Raw genomic sequence first — 21,103 nt, 5'->3', positions numbered from 1 at the left:
AACACTAAGTATTTATCTCATGCATAAGAAATAAGTACAATAAAAATAAAAATATGAATGGAAAAAATATTAAATTGAATAATATATTATTTGTATTAAGAATTGTTTTATTATTGCTATATCATAGATTATACTTTAACCATGTACTAATCCTATGTAATTTTTGTTTAGGTATTACTATATTACACAATACTCATCTAGACCAATTGAATCAAATGCATTAAATTCAAAACTAATGGAAGGGGAAAAGGTTTTAGTCCCTACTTAAAATTATCTTTGTATGAGTATGTTAAAAATTGAAATTCATCAGTTATATAAATTACATGTAAGAAGTATATAACAATTCTTATTTTTCTAATAAAAAAAAAGTATTCATTAAACACATTTTAAATACATGTCATTAACATAAGCTATAAATTTATAAAAAATATAACATAACAAACTCAGTTATATGTATATATATGAGATTTTAAATAATCGTATAACATAATTGGTGTTTATAATTATTTGAAAGTTTATGGCTACAATTTTTGTTTTGCTAGTAAAACACTAAGTATTTATCTCATGCATAAGAAATAAGTACAATAAAAATAAAAATATGAATGGAAAAAATATTAAATTGAATAATATATTATTTGTATTAGAATTGTTTTATTATTGCTATATCAGATATATACTTTAACCATGTACTAATCCTATGTAATTTTTGTTTAGGTATTACTATATTACACAATACTCATCTAGACCAATTGAATCAAATGCATTAAATTCAAAACTAATGGAAGGGGAAAAGGTTTTAGTCCCTACTTAAAATTATCTTTGTATGAGTATGTTAAAAATTGAAATTCATCAGTTATATAAATTACATGTAAGAAGTATATAACAATTCTTATTTTTCTAATAAAAAAAAAGTATTCATTAAACACATTTTAAATACATGTCATTAACATAAGCTATAAATTTATAAAAAATATAACATAACAAACTCAGTTATATGTATATATATGAGATTTTAAATAATCGTATACATAATGGTGTTGTTTATAATTATTTGAAAGTTTATGGCTACAATTTTTGTTTTGCTAGTAAAACACTAAGTATTTATCTCATGCATAAGAAATAAGTACAATAAAAATAAAAATATGAATGGAAAAATATTAAATTGAATAATATATATTTGTATTAAGAATTGTTTTATTATTGCTATATCATAGATTATACTTTACCCATGTACTAATCCTATGTAATTTTTGTTTAGGTATTACTTTATTACAGAATATTCATCGGAACCTACTGAATCAAATGCATTAAATTCAAAACTTATGGAAGGGGAAAAGGTTTTAGTCCCTACTTAAAATATCTTGGTATGAGTACGTTAAAAATTGAAATTCATCAGTTATATAATTACATGTAAGTAGTATATAACAATATCTTATTTTTCTAATAAAAAAAAATATTCATTAAACACATTTAAATAATCGTATAACATAATTGTTGTTTATAATTATTTGAAAGTTTATTGCTACAATTTTTGTTTTACTAAGTACAACACTAAGTATTTATCTCATGCATAACAAATAAGTAAATAAAAATAAAATATAAATAGAATAATATTAAATTGAATAATATATTATTTGTATTAAAATTTTTTTATATTGCTATATCATAGATTTATTACTTTAACCATGTACTAATCCTACGTAATTTTTGTTTAGGTAATACTTTATTACAGATATTCATCGGACCTTGAATCAAATGCATCAAATGCAAAATCAACTAATGGAAGGGGAAAGGTTTTAGTCCCTACTTAAAATTATCTTGATATGAGTATGTTAAAAATTGAAATTCCTTATCAGTTATCCAAATTACATGTAAGTAGTATATAACCAATTTTTATTTTTCTAATAAAAAAAAAAACTATTCATTAAACACATTTTAATACATGTCATAAACATAAGCTAAAATTTATAAAAAATTAACATAACAAAACTCACTCAGTTATATGTATATATGAGATTTTAAATAATCGTATAACATAATTGTTGTTTATAATTATTTGAAAGTTTTTTGCTACAATTTTTTTTTTGCTAGTAAAACACTAAGTATTTATCTCATGCATAAGAAATAAGTACAATAAAAATAAAAATATGAATGGAAAAATATTAAATTGAATAATATATTATTTGTATATAGAATTTTTTTATTATTGCTATATCATAGATTATACTTTAACCATGTACTAATCCCATGTAATTTTTGTTTAGGTATTACTATATTACAGAATATTCATCGGAACCTATTGAATCAAATGCATTAAATTCAAAACTATAGGAAGGGGAAAAGGTTTTAGTCCCTTCTTTAACATTATCTTTGTATGAGTATGTTAAATTTGAAATTCCTTATCAATTATGTAAATTACATGTAAGTAGTATATAACAATTTTTATTTTTCTAATAAAAAAAAAAGTATTCATTAAACACATTTTAAATAATCGTATAACATAATTGTTGTTTATAATTATTTGAAAGTTTATTGCTACAATTTTTGTTTTACTAGTACAACACTAAGTATTTATCTCATGCATAACAAATAAGTACAATAAAAATAAAAATATAAATAGAATAAATATTAAATTGAATAATATATTATTTGTATTAAAAATTTTTTTATTATTGCTATATCATAGATTTATTACTTTAACATGTACTAATCCTACGTAATTTTTGTTAGGTATTACTTTATTACAGAATATTCATCGGAACCTATTGAATCAAATGCATTAAATTCAAAACTAATGGAAGGGGAAAGGTTTTAGTCCCTACTTAAATTATCTTGATATGAGATGTTTAAAAATTGAAATTCCTTATCAGTTATCCAAATTACATGTAAGTAGTATATAACAATTTTTATTTTTCTAATAAAAAAACTATTCATTAAACACATTTTAAATACATGTCATAAACATAAGCTGTAAATTTATAAAAAATATAACATAACAAACTCAGTTATATGTATATATATGAGATTTTAAATAATCGTATAACATAATTGTTGTTTATAATTATTTGAAAGTTTTTGCTACAATTTTTGTTTGCTAGTAAAACACTAAGTATTTATCTCATGCATAAGAATAAGTACAATAAAAATAAAAATATGAATGGAAAAAATATTAAATTGAATAATATATTATTTGTATTAAGAATTTTTTTATTATTGCTATATCATAGATTATACTTTAACCATGTACTAATCCCATGTAATTTTTGTTTAGGTATTACTATATTACAGAATATTCATCGGAACCTATTGAATCAAATGCATTAAATTCAAAACTATAGGAAGGGGAAAAGGTTAGTCCTTCTTTAACATTATCTTTGTATGAGTATGTTAAATTTGAAATTCCTTATCAATTATGTAAATTACATGTAAGTAGTATATAACAATTTTTATTTTTCTAATAAAAAAAAAAGTATTCATTAAACACATTTTAAATACATGTCATTAGCATAAGCTATAAATTTATAAAAAATATAACATAGCAAACTCAGTTATGTGTATATATATGAGATTTTAAATAATCGTATAACATAATTGGTGTTTATAATTCTTTGAAAGTTTATGGCTACAATTTTTGTTTTGCTAGTAAAACACTAAGTATTATTCTCATGAATAAAAAATAAGTACAATAAAAATAAAAATATGAATGGAAAAAATATTAAATTGAATAATATATTATTTGTATTAAGAATTGTTTTATTATTGCTATATCATGATTATACTTTAACCATGTACTAATCCTATGTAATTTTTGTTTAGGTATTACTTTATTACAGAATATTCATCGGAACCTACTGATCAAATGCATTAAATTCAAAACTTATGGAAGGGGAAAAGGTTTTAGTCCCTACTTAAAATTATCTTGGTATGAGTACGTTAAAAATTGAAATTCATCAGTTATATAAATTACATGTAAGTAGTATATAACAATTCTTATTTTTCTAATAAAAAAAAAAGTATTCATTAAACACATTTTAAATAATCGTATAACATAATTGTTGTTTATAATTATTTGAAAGTTTATTGCTACAATTTTTGTTTTACTAGTACAACACTAAGTATTTATCTCATGCATAACAAATAAGTACAATAAAAATAAAAATATAAATAGAATAAATATTAAATTGAATAATATATTATTTGTATTAAACATTTTTTTATTATTGCTATATCATAGATTTATTACTTTAACCATGTACTAATCCTACGTAATTTTTGTTTAGGTATTACTTTATTACAGAATATTCATCGGAACCTATTGAATCAAATGCATTAAATTCAAAACTAATGGAAGGGGAAAGGTTTTAGTCCCTACTTAAAATTATCTTGATATGAGTATGTTAAAAATTGAAATTCCTTATCAGTTATCCAAATTACATGTAAGTAGTATATAACAATTTTTATTTTTCTAATAAAAAAACAACTATTCATTAAACACATTTTAAATACATGTCATAAACATAAGCTGTAAATTTATAAAAAATATAACATAACAAACTCAGTTATATGTATATATATGAGATTTTAAATAATCGTATAACATAATTGTTGTTTATAATTATTTGAAAGTTTTTTGCTACAATTTTTGTTTTGCTAGTAAAACACTAAGTATTTATCTCATGCATAAGAAATAAGTACAATAAAAATAAAAATATGAATGGAAAAAATATTAAATTGAATAATATATTATTTGTATTAAGAATTTTTTTATTATTGCTATATCATAGATTATACTTTAACCATGTACTAATCCCATGTAATTTTTGTTTAGGTATTACTATATTACAGAATATTCATCGGAACCTATTGAATCAAATGCATTAAATTCAAAACTATAGGAAGGGGAAAAGGTTTTAGTCCCTTCTTTAACATTATCTTTGTATGAGTATGTTAAATTTGAAATTCCTTATCAATTATGTAAATTACATGTAAGTAGTATATAACAATTTTTATTTTTCTAATAAAAAAAAAAGTATTCATTAAACACATTTTAAATACATGTCATTAGCATAAGCTATAAATTTATAAAAAATATAACATAGCAAACTCAGTTATGTGTATATATATGAGATTTTAAATAATCGTATAACATAATTGTGTTTATAATTATTTGAAAGTTTTTGCTACAATTTTTGTTTTGCTAGTAAAACACTAAGTATTTATCTCATGAATAAAAAATAAGTACAATAAAAAAAAATATGAATGGAAAAAATATTAAATTGAATATATATTATTTGTATTAAGAATTGTTTTATTATTGCTATATCATAGATTATACTTTAACCATGTACTAATCCTATGTAATTTTTGTTTAGGTATTACTATATTACACAATACTCATCTAGACCAATTGAATCAAATGCATTAAATTCAAAACTAATGGAAGGGGAAAAGGTTTTAGTCCCTACTTAAAATTATCTTTGTATGAGTATGTTAAAAATTGAAATTCATCAGTTATATAAATTACATGTAAGAAGTATATAACAATTCTTATTTTTCTAATAAAAAAAAAGTATTCATTAAACACATTTTAAATACATGTCATTAACATAAGCTATAAATTATAAAAAATATAACATAACAAACTCAGTTATATGTATATATATGAGATTTTAAATAATCGTATAACATAATTGGTGTTTATAATTATTTGAAAGTTTATGGCTACAATTTTTGTTTTGCTAGTAAAACACTAAGTATTTATCTCATGCATAAGAAATAAGTACAATAAAAATAAAAATATGAATGGAAAAAATATTAAATTGAATAATATATTATTTGTATTAAGAATTGTTTTATTATTGCTATATCATAGATTATACTTTAACCATGTACTAATCCTATGTAGTTTTTGTTTAGGTATTACTTTATTACAGAATATTCATCAGAACCTACTGAATCAAATGCATTAAATTCAAAACTTATGGAAGGGGAAAAGGTTTTAGTCCCTACTTAAAATTATCTTGGTATGAGTACGTTAAAAATTGAAATTCATCAGTTATATAAATTACATGTAAGTAGTATATAACAATTCTTATTTTTCTAATAAAAAAAAAAGTATTCATTAAACACATTTTAAATAATCGTATAACATAATTGTTGTTTATAATTATTTGAAAGTTTATTGCTACAATTTTTGTTTTACTAGTACAACACTAAGTATTTATCTCATGCATAACAAATAAGTACAATAAAAAAAAAATATAAATAGTATAAATATTAAATTGAATAATATTTATTTGTATTAAGAATTTTTTTATTATTGCTATATCATAGATTTATTACTTTAACCATGTACTAATCCTACGTAATTTTTGTTTAGGTATTACTTTATTACAGAATATTCATCGGAACCTATTGAATCAAATGCATTAAATTCAAAACTAATGGAAGGGGAAAGGTTTTAGTCCCTACTTAAAATTATCTTGATATGAGTATGTTAAAAATTGAAATTCCTTATCAGTTATCCAAATTACATGTAAGTAGTATATAACAATTTTTATTTTTCTAATAAAAAAAAAACTATTTATTAAACACATTTTAAATACATGTCATAAACATAAGCTGTAAATTTATAAAAAATATAACATAACAAACTCAGTTATATGTATATATATATGAGATTTTAAATAATCGTATAACATAATTGTGTTTATAATTATTTGAAAGTTTTTTGCTACAATTTTTGTTTTGCTAGTAAAACACTAAGTATTTATCTCATGCATAAGAAATAAGTACAATAAAAATAAAAATATGAATGGAAAAAATATTAAATTGAATAATATATTATTTGTATTAAGAATTTTTTTATTATTGCTATATCATAGATTATACTTTAACCATGTACTAATCCCATGTAATTTTTGTTTAGGTATTACTATATTACAGAATATTCATCGGAACCTATTGAATCAAATGCATTAAATTCAAAACTATAGGAAGGGGAAAAGGTTTTAGTCCCTTCTTTAACATTATCTTTGTATGAGTATGTTAAATTTGAAATTCCTTATCAATTATGTAAATTACATGTAAGTAGTTTATAACAATTTTTATTTTTCTAATAAAAAAAAAAGTATTCATTAAACACATTTTAAATACATGTCATTAGCATAAGCTATAAATTTATAAAAAATATAACATAGCAAACTCAGTTATGTGTATATATATGAGATTTTAAATAATCGTATAACATAATTGGTGTTTATAATTATTTGAAAGTTTATGGCTACAATTTTTGTTTTGCTAGTAAAACACTAAGTATTTATCTCATGAATAAAAAATAAGTACAATAAAAATAAAAATATGAATGGAAAAAATATTAAATTGAATAATATATTATTTGTATTAAGAATTGTTTTATATTGCTATATCATAGATTATACTTTAACCATGTACTAATCCTATGTATTTTTGTTTAGGTATTACTTTATTACAGAATATTCATCGGAACCTACTGAATCAAATGCATTAAATTCAAAACTTATGGAAGGGGAAAAGGTTTTAGTCCCTACTTAAAATTATCTTGGTATGAGTACGTTAAAAATTGAAATTCATCATTAATATAAATTACATGTAAGTAGTATATACAATTCTTTTTTTCTAATAAAAAAAAAGTATTCATTAAACACATTTAATAATCGTATAACATAATTGTTGTTTTAATTATTTGAAAGTTTATTGCTACAATTTTTGTTTTACTAGTACAACACTAAGTATTTATCTCATGCATAACAAATAAGTACAATAAAAATAAAAATATAAATAGAATAAATATTAAATTGAATAATATATTATTTGTATTAAAAATTTTTTTATTATTGCTATATCATAGATTTATTACTTTAACCATGTACTAATCCTACGTAATTTTTGTTTAGGTATTACTTTATTACAGAATATTCATCGGAACCTATTGAATCAAATGCATTAAATTCAAAACTAATGGAAGGGGAAAGGTTTTAGTCCCTACTTAAAATTATCTTGATATGAGTATGTTAAAAATTGAAATTCCTTATCAGTTATCCAAATTACATGTAAGTAGTATATAACAATTTTTATTTTTCTAATAAAAAAAAAACTATTCATTTAACACATTTTAAATACATGTCATAAACATAAGCTGTAAATTTATAAAAAATATAACATAACAAACTCAGTTATATGTATATATATGAGATTTTAAATAATCGTATAACATAATTGTTGTTTATAATTATTTGAAAGTTTTTTGCTACAATTTTTGTTTTGCTAGTAAAACACTAAGTATTTATCTCATGCATAAGAAATAAGTACAATAAAAATAAAAATATGAATGGAAAAAATATTAAATTGAATAATATATGTTTTGTATTAAGAATTTTTTTTATTATTGCTATATCATAGATTATACTTTACCCATGTACTAATCCCATGTAATTTTTGTTTAGGTATTACTTCTCTAATATTCACGAGATATATTTCGATAACCTAATGAACAATGCATTAAATTCAAAACTATAGGAAGGGGAAAAGGTTTTAGTCCTTCTTTAACTTATCTTTGTATGAGTATTTAAATTTGAATTCCTTATCAATTATGTAAATTACATGTAAGTATATATAACATTTTTATTTTTCTATTTTCTAATAAAAAAAAAAGTAATCATTCCATTTTAAATAATCGTATAACATAATTGTTGTTTATAATTATTTGAAAGTTTATTGCTACAATTTTTGTTTATACTATACAACACTAAGTATTTATCTCATGCATAAAAATAAGTACAATAAAAATAAAATATAACTAGTAATAATATTAAATTAGAATATAATTATTTAAACATATTTTAATATTGCTATATCAATATATTTTTTTATTATAAATTACTAAACACAGATTATTTCCTATACTGTACTAATACGTTATTTTTTGTTTTAGTATTACTTTATTACAGAATATTCATCGGAACCTATTGAATCAAATGCATTAAATTCAAAACTAATGGAAGGGGGTTTTAGTCCCTACTTAAAATTATCTTGATATTAGTATGTTAAAATTGAAATTCCTTATCAGTTATCCAAATTACATGTAAGTAGTATATAACAATTTTTATTTTTCTCATAAAAAAAAAAGTATTCATTAAACACATTTTAAATAATCGTATAACATAATTGTTGTTGTTTAATATATTTGAAAGTTTTTTGCCACTACAATTTTGTTTTACTAGTACAACTCATTTTCTCATCATATCGCATACAAATAAGTACAATAAAAATAAAAATATAAATAGAATAAATATTAATTGTAATTATTATTTATGAATAAAACTTTTTTTTTTCATGGTATATATTAGTCTAAGATTATTATCATTTAACCATGTACTAATCCTACGTAATTTTTGTTTAGGTATTACTTTATTACAAATATTCATCGGAACCTATTGAATCAAATGCATTAAATTCAAAACTAATGAAGGGAAAGGTTTTAGTCCCTCTTACTTATCTTAAATGAGAGAGTGAGTATGTTAAAAATTGAAATTCCTTATCAGTTATCCAAATTACATGTAAGTAGTATATAACAATTTTTATTTTTCTAATAAAAAACAACTATTCATTAACACATTTTAAATACATGTCATAAACATAAGCTGTAAATTTATAAAAAATATAACATAACAAACTCAGTTATATGTATATATATGAGATTTTAAATAATCGTATAACACAATTGTTGTTTATAATTATTTGAAAGTTTTTTGCTACAATTTTTGTTTTGCTAGTAAACACTAAGTATTTATCTCATGCATAGAAATAAGTACAATAAAAATAAAAATATGAATGGAAAAATATTAAATTGAATAATATATTATTTGTATTAAGAATTTTTTTATTATGCTATATCATAGATTATACTTTAACATGTACTAATCCCTGTAATTTTTGTTTAGGTATTACTATATTACAGAATATTCATCGGAACCTTTGAATCAAATGCATTAAATTCAAAACTAGGAAGGAAAAGGTTTTAGTCCCTTCTTTAAATTATCTTTGTATGAGTATGTTAATTTGAAATTCCTTATCAATTATGTAAATTACATGTAAGTAGTATATAACAATTTTTATTTTTCTAATAAAAAAAAAAAAGTATTCATTAAACACATTTTAAATACAGTCATTAGCATAAGCTATAAATTTATAAAAAATATAACATAGCAAACTCATTTATGTGTATATTATGAGATTTTAAATAATCGTATAACATAATTGTGTTTATATTATTTGAAAGTTTTGGCTACAATTTTTGTTTTGCTAGTAAAACACTAAGTATTTATCTCATGAATAAAAAATAAGTACAATAAAAATAAAATATGAATGGAAAAATATTAATTGAATAATATATTATTTGTATTAAGAATTGTTTTATTATTGCTATATCATAGATTTATACTTTAACCATGTACTACCTATGTAATTTTTGTTTAGGTATTACTATATTACACAATACTCATCTAGACCAATTGAATCAAATGCATTAAATTCAAAACTAATGGAAGGGGAAAAGGTTTTAGTCCCTACTTAAAATTATCTTTGTATGAGTATGTTAAAAATTGAAATTCATCTCAGTATATAAATTACATGTAAGAAGTATATAACAATTTTATTTTTCTAATAAAAAAAAAGTATTCATAAACACATTTTAAATACATGTCATTAACATAAGCTATAAATTTATAAAAAATATAACATAACAAACTCAGTTATATGTATATATATGAGATTTTAAATAATCGTATAACATAATTGGTGTTTATAATTATTTGAAAGTTTATGGCTACAATTTTTGTTTTGCTAGTAAAACACTAAGTATTTATCTCATGCATAAGAAATAAGTACAATAAAAATAAAAATATGAATGGAAAAAATATTAAATTGAATAATATATTATTTGTATTAAGAATTGTTTTATTATTGCTATATCATAGATTATACTTTAACCATGTACTAATCCTATGTAGTTTTTGTTTAGGTATTACTTTATTACAGAATATTCATCAGAACCTACTGAATCAAATGCATTAAATTCAAAACTTATGGAAGGGGAAAAGGTTTTAGTCCCTACTTAACATTATCTTGGTATGAGTACGTTAAAAATTGAAATTCATCAGTTTATAAATTACATGTAAGTAGTATATAACAATTCTTATTTTTCTAATAAAAAAAAAGTATTCATTAAACACATTTTAAATAATCGTATAACATAATTGTTTTGTTTTAATTATTTGAAAGTTTATTGCTACAATTTTTGTTTTACTAGTACAACACTAAGTATTTATCTCATGCATAACAAATAAGTACAATAAAAATAAAAATATAAATAGTATAAATATTAAATTGAATAATATATTATTTGTATTAAAAATTTTTTTATTATTGCTATATCATAGATTTATTACTTTAACCATGTACTAATCCTACGTAATTTTTGTTTAGGTATTACTTTATTACAGAATATTCATCGGAACCTATTGATCAAATGCATAAATTCAAAACTATGGAAGGGGAAAGGTTTTAGTCCCTACTTAAAATTATCTTGATATGAGTATGTTAAAAATTGAAATTCCTTATCAGTTATCCAAATTACATGTAAGTAGTATATAACAATTTTTATTTTTCTAATAAAAAAAAAACTATTTATTAAACACATTTTAAATACATGTCATAAACATAAGCTGTAAATTTATAAAAAATATAACATAACAAACTCAGTTATATGTATATATATGAGATTTTAAATAATCGTATAACATAATTGTTGTTTATAATTATTTGAAAGTTTTTTGCTACAATTTTTGTTTTGCTAGTAAAACACTAAGTATTTATCTCATGCATAAGAAATAAGTACAATAAAAATAAAAATATGAATGGAAAAAATATTAAATTGAATAATATATTATTTGTATTAGGAATTTTTTTTATTATTAATATATCATAGATTATACTTTAACCATGTACTAATCCTACGTAATTTTTGTTTAGGTTATACCATATTACACAATATTCATCGGAACCTATTGAATCAAATGCATTAAATTCAAAACTAATGGAAGGGGAAAAAGGTTTTAGTCCCTTCTTTAACATTATCTTTGTATGAGTATGTTAAATTTGAAATTCCTTATCAATTATGTAAATTACATGTAAGTAGTATATAACAATTTTTATTTTTCTAATAAAAAAAAAAGTATTCATTAAACACATTTTAAATACATGTCATTAGCATAAGCTATAAATTTATAAAAAATATAACATAGCAAACTCAGTTATGTGTATATATATGAGATTTTAAATAATCGTATAACATAATTGGTGTTTATAATTATTTGAAAGTTTATGGCTACAATTTTTGTTTTGCTAGTAAAACACTAAGTATTTATCTCATGAATAAAAAATAAGTACAATAAAAATAAAAATATGAATGGAAAAAATATTAAATTGAATAATATATTATTTGTATTAAGAATTGTTTTATTATTGCTATATCATAGATTATACTTTAACCATGTACTAATCCTATGTAATTTTTGTTTAGGTATTACTTTATTACAGAATATTCATCGGAACCTACTGAATCAAATGCATTAAATTCAAAACTTATGGAAGGGGAAAAGGTTTTAGTCCCTACTTAAAATTATCTTGGTATGAGTACGTTAAAAATTGAAATTCATCAGTTATATAAATTACATGTAAGTAGTATATAACAATTCTTATTTTTCTAATAAAAAAAAAAGTATTCATTAAACACATTTTAAATAATCGTATAACATAATTGTTGTTTATAATTATTTGAAAGTTTATTGCTACAATTTTTGTTTTACTAGTACAACACTAAGTTTATCTCATGCATAACAAATAAGTACAATAAAATAAAAATATAAATAGAATAAATATTAAATTGAATAATATATTATTTGTATTAAAAATTTTTTTATTATTGCTATATCATAGATTTATTACTTTAACCATGTACTAATCCTACGTAATTTTTGTTTAGGTATTACTTTATTACAGAATATTCATCGGAACCTATTGAATCAAATGCATTAAATTCAAAACTAATGGAAGGGGAAAGGTTTTAGTCCCTACTTAAAATTATCTTGATATGAGTATGTTAAAAATTGAAATTCCTTATCAGTTATCCAAATTACATGTAAGTAGTATATAACAATTTTTATTTTTCTAATAAAAAAAAAACTATTCATTAAACACATTTTAAATACATGTCATAAACATAAGCTGTAATTTATAAAAAATATAACATAACAAACTCAGTTATATGTATATATATGAGATTTTAAATAATCGTATAACATAATTGTTGTTTATAATTATTTGAAAGTTTTTTGCTACAATTTTTGTTTTGCTAGTAAACACTAAGTATTTATCTCATGCATAAGAAATAAGTACAATAAAAATAAAATATGAATGGAAAAATATTAAATTGAATAATATATTATTTGTATTAAGAATTTTTTTTTATTGCTATATCATAGATTATACTTTAACCATGTACTAATCCCATGTAATTTTTGTTTAGGTATTACTATATTACAGAATATTCATCGGAACCTATTGAATCAAATGCATTAAATTCAAAACTATAGGAAGGGGAAAGGTTTTAGTCCCTTCTTTAACATTATCTTTGTATGAGTTTAAATTTGAAATTCCTTATCAATTATGTAAATTACATGTAAGTAGTATATAACAATTTTATTTTTCTAATAAAAAAAAAGTATTCATTAAACACATTTTAAATACATGTCATTAGCATAAGCTATAAATTTATAAAAAATATAACATAGCAAACTCAGTTATTGTATATATATGAGATTTTAAATAATCGTATAACATAATTGGTGTTTATAATTTTTGAAAGTTTATGGCTACAATTTTTGTTTTGCTAGTAAAACACTAAGTATTTATCTCATGAATAAAAAATAAGTACAATAAAATAAAAATATGAATGGAAAAAATATTAATTGAATAATATATTATTTGTATTAAGAATTGTTTTATTATTGCTATATCATAGATTATACTTTAACCATGTACTAATCCTATGTAATTTTTGTTTAGGTATTACTTTATTACAGAATATTCATCGGAACCTACTGAATCAAATGCATTAAATTCAAAACTTATGGAAGGGGAAAAGGTTTTAGTCCCTACTTAAAATTATCTTGGTATGAGTACGTTAAAAATTGAAATTCATCAGTTATATAAATTACATGTAAGTAGTATATAACAATTCTTATTTTTCTAATAAAAAAAAAAGTATTCATTAAACACATTTTAAATAATCGTATAACATAATTGTTGTTTATAATTATTTGAAAGTTTATTGCTACACATTTTTGTTTTACTAGTACAACACTAAGTATTTATCTCATGCATAACAAATAAGTACAATAAAAATAAAAATATAAATAGAATAAATATTAAATTGAATAATATATTATTTGTATTAAAAATTTTTTTATTATTGCTATATCATAGATTTATTACTTTAACCATGTACTAATCCTACGTAATTTTTGTTTAGGTATTACTTTATTACAGAATATTCATCGGAACCTATTGAATCAAATGCATTAAATTCAAAACTAATGGAAGGGGAAAGGTTTTAGTCCCTACTTAAAATTATCTTGATATGAGTATGTTAAAAATTGAAATTCCTTATCAGTTATCCAAATTACATGTAAGTAGTATATAACAATTTTTATTTTTCTAATAAAAAAAAAACTATTCATTAAACACATTTTAAATACATGTCATAAACATAAGCTGTAAATTTATAAAAAATATAACATAACAAACTCAGTTATATGTATATATATGAGATTTTAAATAATCGTATAACATAATTGTTGTTTATAATTATTTGAAAGTTTTTTGCTACAATTTTGTTTTGCTAGTAAAACACTAAGTATTTATCTCATGCATAAGAAATAAGTACAATAAAAATAAAAATATGAATGGAAAAAATATTAAATTGAATAATATATTATTTGTATTAAGAATTTTTTTATTATTGCTATATCATAGATTATACTTTAACCATGTACTAATCCCATGTAATTTTTGTTTAGGTATTACTATATTACACAATACTCATCTAGACCAATTGAATCAAATGCATTAAATTCAAAACTAATGGAAGGGGAAAAGGTTTTAGTGCCTACTTAACATTATCTTTGTATGAGTATGTTAAAAATTGAAATTCCTTATCAGTTATCCAAATTACATGTAAGTAGTATATAACAATTTTTATTTTTCTAATAAAAAAAAAAGTATTCATTAAACACATTTTAAATAATCGTATAACATAATTGTTGTTTATAATTATTTGAAAGTTTATTGCTACAATTTTTGTTTTGCTAGTAAAACACTAAGTATTTATCTCAAGCATAAGAAATAAGTACAATAAAAATAAAAATATGAATGGAAAAAATATGAAATTGAATAATATAGTATTAGTATTAAGAATTTTTTTTTTTATTATTGCTATATCATAGATTATACTTTAACCATGTACTAATCCTACGTAACTTTTGTTTAGGTATTACTATATTACACAATATTCATCGGAACCAATTGAAACAAATGCATTAAATTCAAAACTACTGGAAGGGGAAAAGGTTTTAGTGCCTACTTAACATTATCTTTGTATGAGTATGTTAAAAATTGAAATTCCTTATCAGTTATCCAAATTACATGTAAGTAGTATATAACAATTTTTATTTTTCTAATAAAAAAAAAGTATTCATCCAACACATTTTAAATACATGTCATTAGCATAAGCTATAAATTTATAAAAAATATAACATAAAAAACTCAGTTATATGTATATATATGAGATTTTAAATAATCATATAACATAATTGTTATTTAAAATTATTTGAAAGTTTATTGCTACAATTTTTGTTTTGCTTGTAAAACACTAAGTATTTATCTCATGCATAAGAAATAAGTACAATAAAAATAAAAATATGAATGGAAAAAATATTAAATTGAATAAAAGATTATTTGTATTAAGAATTTTTTTATTATTGCTATATCATAGATTATACTTTAACCATGTACTAATCCTACGTAATTTTTGTTTAGGTATTACCATATTACACAATATTCATCGGAACCTATTGAATCAAATGCATTAAATTCAAAACTAATGGAAGGGGAAAAGGTTTTAGTCCCTACTTAACATTATCTTTGTATGAGTATGTTAAAAATTGAAATTCCTTATCAGTTATCCAAATTACATGTAAGTAGTATATAACAATTTTTATTTTTCTAATAAAAAAAAAAAGTATTCATTAAACACATTTTAAATACATGTCATTAGCATAAGCTATAAATTTATAAAAAATATAACATAACAAACTCAGTTATATGTATATATATGAGATTTTAAATAGTCATATAACATAATTGTTATTTAAAATTATTTTAAAGTTTATTGCTACAATTTTTGTTTTGCTTGTAAAACACTAAGTATTTATCTCATGCATAAGAAATAAGTACAATAAAAATAAAAATATGAATGGAAAAAACTTTAAATTGAATAAAAGATTTTATGCATTTAGAGATTATTAAACATTTCTATATAATATTTAACATAATCATGTATTAATCCTATGTATTTAGTTTAGGTATTATTATATAACACCCTTTTCATCTCAAACAATTGAAACAGTTGCTATCATAATAGTAACTTATAATACTTATAACAGAAATTATTAATAAATAACAATAAAAAAAGTAGGTGTACTTACCAAAAATGTATACAACGGGCACGATAATTACCAGCTTTATAACTGGTAACGTAGAAACAGTGTATTTTTGTTACTATCACTTTCAGTGCTTGATTAAATGTTTCTCGTGCTTAAATGACTAGTAAAAATGGTGATAATTACAAATTAAAAAGAAATTTGTCAAAATTGTGTCGAACACACATTTTTTAATTATAGTCGATTTCTAAAATATGTAGGTATATATTATACATAGGATTTTGTAAAATTTGAACTTAAGATAACATTTTTTTAAGTGGATAAAGTTCAAGTTTTATTTAAATTATTGTATGCCAAACTTTTGGAAAATCTCGTATTAAAATTTCAACTCTAAGCTACTTATTATACAAAGTTTTTTATACAAAGGATTTTTTTTTGAAAACTTTTGAAATTTTTTACTTTTGACCTCTATAAAGTAGGTACCAAGGATATTCACAGATAGACACAAAAAAAACACACATCACATCATTGTAAAATCAATACATTCATCACTTCGTTTAGAATCTAAAAAATTACGGGCCGAATTTTGTTGAGGGCCTTAAGCAATGCTTAATTTGCTTGTAGGTAAATCCGGCACTGATCACTACTATCCAAAAACCAACAAAAATGAATATTATAAATTATATTAATATTAATAATTACTGTTCGTAGGTAAACACCGTGTTTTAAACTTGATAATCATACATTCATACGCAATACGCAATACGCAAAAGATATAAGTGTTGAGAGAATGGCGATCGGCGAAACTACTGGTCGAGAGCGCGGCTGCGTAAATACTGAATACCTACACAGTACAGTGTACACAGTACACATAGTCGTGGCGGGGTATGGCGGTGGCAGCGTCGTAGCGACGGGACAAGCAGCCGTTAGAAGGATTTCGGGTTTCCCCGAATAAAACTCAACAACAACACCAAATTTATATAATATTATTTAATATTTATATCACAAATCATAATTATTTCTTTGAATTTGTGGCGGTGATTGGCTGTCTTTGTCTAACACACGCACAACTTTAGAATTTAGACGCGTTTTTGTCCAACGTACCGATTTATACAGTTAAGCAATAAGAATTCTGAAAACAGATTTGAATTGGTCATCGAGTGTACTTGAGATCGGCTGGCTAGTCCACTTTTTCCAGTTAACCTACGTACAAATTAATAAAAATTTTATACTACTTAGGTACATAAAATTAAAAAACACTAAGTGAAATACCGTTTTAAAATCATCAACCAATGTAAGGAAATTACAAGGTATAGGTATTAGCTACATAAATGTTAGGTCACATATACAACTATATAAATTACAATTGCCTATATATGTAGGATAAGATAGATTATAATGTATTATATCAAAATAATATAATAATTACCGATTATACCGTAATTCCAGAATGTGTATCAACACAAAATTGTTTTGAGATAGACAAGGTTTAATTCTTAACTCTATTCATACCCGTCATTATGCACCTTTTTGAAAATAAACAATAATAACAGCTTTGCAGTTTAGTATATATATCTGAATGCCCTAGTATATTTATTTTATTTTCGCAAAAGGTAAATAATATACGGACAATATTAAGCGATATTTAGCTTAGAAATACACCCATACACGATATGATACAAACAAAATAGTGAAAATTCAGACGTTTTAACACACCATGAATTCCAATTTATATTATATATACTATATTATTAGAATAAAATATTTTTATTTTTATTTATTTTTCGGAGTGAGTGTTTAGTTTTATTAGTCTGTCCTGGAAACGTGTTAAATTTAAATATGTTCAATGTAATAAAAATCCAACTGCAGGCAACTGTACGGTCTACGAATAAATACGAATAATAAAACGTATACCAACTATATAAAACCACAGAATAGATTAAATCGATTAGATTTAGATTTTTAATCTATGTTAATCTAACATTTTAAAACTAACTTCTACCATTATCCTGAGCTGAAAAAAGTAATAATATACAAGATTTTCAAGAAAAAGAATTCGATGCAAATAGACTAGGAATAGTTATACATACGTATTATTGAAATAAATTACACAATTATAATTGTAATGACAATAAAAAATTGTAAGTAGGTAGATATGTATAAAAAAAAAATTGTAATCACTAATACTAGTACTAAGAATATTATATGTAACATGTATTTTAGATTTCTGTTTAAGATTAAGCATAAATCTTTTTTTGTAGTACGGAGGTTTACGAAACACGTACTGTCCGTACTGATATTACATATTTACATATATGCAGTGGGAAAAATGTTGAGGGGGAACTAACGTCACCAAAAATTAAGGAGCGTTCCCGAGTTCTTTATCCAAAGTCTATATCTAACCAAACTTTTTTAAGAAACCTAAATATAAAAAACTATTAAAAAACAATTTATAGTACCTAAATCTTATTAAATCACTATTCATATTCTTTCAGTTTAATATTTTATTTAAATCATAATTATTATATCCCATGAAATCGCGTGAATGTGGATAATACATTACTACACAATAATTTATTATTTAATAATCGCTTATCGCACTTAACCATCTTCAGAACGTGGAGATTATTCGCGCAAAATAAAATAGGTACGTTTAAATTCGATGTTTAATCAATGTGAGTGTCTGCGTAAGCCATTTAAGAAATTATTAAAATTAACATGCAACATAAATTTACAGTTAATTTTTTTAAGCGTCCGCCGGGACTTTGGAGACTTAAATTAAAGAGGACGCATAATCTTACCGTAAATAAGAAGGGCCAGAAGGGGTACACCACCCACCAACACTTTAACCACTGCATATATGGTGTGATGACACATTTTTACATATTATAATTCATACAGTAATGTAAGGACAAGCGAGTGTGGAATATCTTATTAGTAAAATAATTTAACAATTAAAGTAGAAACACACGTCTCTTTGCTAAAAGTTAAAAGTCAATGTCTCTGCGATAAGTTCGGAACTACGATAAGTATACATTTTTCGTTATCATATAATATACATATTATATATATAACATATTTTGGTATAATGTTAATATTCTATGCATGAATTTGAATAAATAAACGTAAAATCGCTTAATCGATGTACCTTGTAGAATATTAGTATTGCAGATACATCGGTGCATGTAGGTATATGTCTTGTTTAGACTGAATACAGTCGACTTTCTTATGTCGACGTCGATTATTAGATATGAAAAACGAGGATTGAACTGTAGGTACCTTACTATTTTAAACACGTGTAGAAAATAACACGTTTCAAAGACCGCATGTTAATCACCTATTTATTGAATATTATACATTTTTTGAATATTAATCAAACTCGGGCGCACAACTGATGAACGTAAAAACTATTACGGTATAGCAGCGGTGGCCGGTGGTAACTGGTATATTATTACATATTTTCTTCTTTTTATGCTTTTCCTTTGCCTTCTCTACCGACTATTTGAGGTCGGCCCAAGTGGTCCACAATCTCCACTTACTAACGATTCTTGGCATCCTCCTCACAACACCAGTCATTCTCATATTACGCTGCACTACAACTTCAAACCATCTCTTTTTCGGTCTTCCCCTTGCTTTTTTTCCATCCACCCTCGTGTACTTTGTCACGGAAACTGCCTCAGTTTTTTCTCTTCTTAAAACATGTCCTAGCTATCTCGACCTATTTTCACGCATGACAAAATACGCATTTTGTCAACTATACTACCTCTTATATAAAAATAAAATAATATAAATATATTTAGGAGGAGTTATAAGCTAACTAAAATTACAAATACCGTTAATTCCCACCTATCTACTGACATCGCCGAACAAACCATACTAGTTGTATTAATTATAATAGAATTTATTATGAGTTATTATTATCATCAATCCAAATATTACACAACGGGCTATACCGTAGAGTATTACTCTATGGGTTATACCTAGAAGGTAAACTGAATCAGTAGTTATACATATTAAATTGGAAATAATCAGAAAAATCGTGCAAAACAAACCTTTTGCGAAAATCATCGAAATCGTACGGTTAGAAATTGAGTTATTAAAGGAGACGTGCAAACTTTTAAATGAGAAATTACAATGAAATCTGGAATCACGGCGACCGCATCACACGTCCAAACGCCATTAGAATAAGATATAAATTGATAATAAATATTATGTTTTTATGAAATTTTTATAATTTGAAAAACATTATTGCTATTTAAAATTATTTGAAAGTATACTGCTTCAAT

At 22.3% G+C, this 21,103-nt stretch overlaps 1 long non-coding RNA gene across 13 annotated transcripts; it reads left to right on the top strand.

The window, feature by feature from the left end:
• Positions 1-177: 177 nt before the first annotated feature.
• On the top strand, positions 178-19,838 carry LOC126555239 (uncharacterized). Of its 13 annotated transcripts, XR_007606785.1 has the most exons (16): positions 178-325; positions 2,265-2,421; positions 4,281-4,436; positions 4,829-4,985; positions 5,373-5,526; positions 5,917-6,070; positions 6,380-6,535; positions 6,929-7,085; positions 7,935-8,090; positions 10,516-10,594; positions 13,160-13,237; positions 14,630-14,785; positions 15,177-15,333; positions 15,647-15,803; positions 16,195-16,351; positions 17,529-19,838. It is a non-coding gene; the product is annotated as an uncharacterized LOC126555239 (long non-coding RNA). The 13 variants fall into 13 exon arrangements; XR_007606779.1 differs by lacking the exons at positions 178-325; positions 2,265-2,421; positions 7,935-8,090; positions 10,516-10,594; positions 13,160-13,237 and adding exons at positions 1,265-1,337; positions 3,895-3,969; positions 12,620-12,773; positions 14,164-14,317; XR_007606780.1 differs by lacking the exons at positions 2,265-2,421; positions 7,935-8,090; positions 10,516-10,594; positions 13,160-13,237 and adding exons at positions 12,620-12,773; positions 14,164-14,317.
• The last annotated feature ends 1,265 nt before the right edge of the window (positions 19,839-21,103 follow it).

The sequence above is a fragment of the Aphis gossypii genome, unplaced genomic scaffold, assembly GCF_020184175.1.
Source record: "Aphis gossypii isolate Hap1 unplaced genomic scaffold, ASM2018417v2 Contig00760, whole genome shotgun sequence".
Classification (NCBI taxonomy): domain Eukaryota; kingdom Metazoa; phylum Arthropoda; class Insecta; order Hemiptera; family Aphididae; genus Aphis; species Aphis gossypii.
This window is presented reverse-complemented; position numbering and strand designations above follow the sequence as displayed.